This window comes from Nannospalax galili, unplaced genomic scaffold (assembly GCF_000622305.1).
Source record: "Nannospalax galili isolate Female #2095 unplaced genomic scaffold, S.galili_v1.0 scaffold892, whole genome shotgun sequence".
NCBI classification, from domain to species: domain Eukaryota; kingdom Metazoa; phylum Chordata; class Mammalia; order Rodentia; family Spalacidae; genus Nannospalax; species Nannospalax galili.
Window position 1 is genome coordinate 1,933,143 of NW_008333311.1, and position 1,746 is coordinate 1,934,888.

Sequence of the window (1,746 nt, forward strand, 5' to 3'; positions counted from 1 at the left end):
GGAACCAGCCAATCGGGAGACAACTTGTAATGCTAATTACTGTTGCCTTTACTTCCTCACATCTCCTATTCACCAGTCAAGGAATTTCTTTTCCCCCTACAGATAAGAGTTAATCAATTTGGAAGTCTTTTAGATAGACCCACTGAAGGTGTTCTTTAATAGCCTAACCCTGCATCCCTGTTCAGCATGGAAGAAGCCAGAGCGGTCTGCGACCTGATTCCCTATCCGCCCTGATTCCCTATCCGCAAGTTGGGTAACCTCTTATTAGCAAGTTGGGTAACCTCTTCAGAGGATGATAAGAATCAGAGGTAGGAATTGGCTAAGCAGTTAGGGAAAAAAGACCCAAAGAAAAGTAGCCAGTTTCTTGGCTAAAACTCACAATGTCCTTGGGCCTCTTGGCAACACACTCCATTTCAAAGGCCAAAAATGTTGAAGGCATTTGGGAGCTTTTATCTAATCCTTAAAAGATTTTAGGGTTACCTCTTCAGGAGGCAGAATGTCTGAGTACCCAAAAGCTCCATTAAAATAAATAAATAAAAGGAGAAAGAGCACATTAAAAAAAAGAAAAAAAAAAAAAACAGAGGATCATATCAGAAAAGAAGTATTCTCAAGATATTTTAGGACCAACTTCTCTTTTCCAACAGAATCTTCACAGAATTGTAGATAAGACTACAAGTCCTAGATCTAGCTTGCTATTATCTTTCAGAGTGACTGCATAATGAATTAATACATGTCAATAATTCAGTGTAGAGTTTGTTCCATAATATGTTAAAATATTTGCTTTTACTAAGGAAAAAAAAAGAATCTAAGAAGTCAATGGATGAAGTGGCAGGAAACTTAAGACAGTACTGACGTTAAATGTTTCAAACTTGTAAGTGTTCAACTTTTGAATATTTCTACTATAAATAAAATTGAGAATGCACCACAAAAACAAAAACAAACAAACAAAAACCCAAAATCAAACACACTAGATCACATTAGTGACGTATACAGCAGCTTTCAGTGTAGTTGGCTTCACACCTGGCTGCATACTGGGGAACCAGTAGCTTTTCCGCGGCTGCCGGACCATTAGTGACAATGTGAACAGTGAAAACAGCCAACTGTCCTAGCACTAGGATGAGAATTCTCTTGACCCTGTGAACTACTCATGGTCCGCACACTTAGAGAAACACAAATGCTCTAGGCAGAGGGAGAAGAGGCACAAGGCGGAAGGAGACAGAAAGATGAATTAAAGCCACGAGGCTGATTAAAAGTTATCCATTCATTCTGTTCAGTGGTGTGGACACTGTTATAAGCACTGCTGTTGCCCTGGGTGTTCCAGACTCTCCTCCTTTCTCATGGAGCTCATTTAGATAAGATCACGTGGGGTGACAGGTGAGGCAAGGGAAAACAGGGCAACTGCTCCAATGTGGGAATTTACCAGTTTGTTCATTTGTCCTTTGAGGGAATTTGTATTGTTGTCATCATTTATTTACCTAGAATTCAATTCACAAGAATGCTGGTTCACACGTCTATGTTCGGGCTGCTATGATAAAGTACCACAGCTGGAGCAGCATCTATGCATCTCCATGTTCTGGAGGCTGGAAGTCCAAAGTCAGGTTGGCCACATGGTGGATTCTGGTGAGGGCTCTGTTGTAGGATATGGACTTTGGACATCTTCATGTATAGATAAGAAAGCCTTCTGGGACTTTTTTTTTTTTTTTTTTTTTTGAAAGGGGGCTCCCTTTTTTGTTTTTGTTGGGCGTG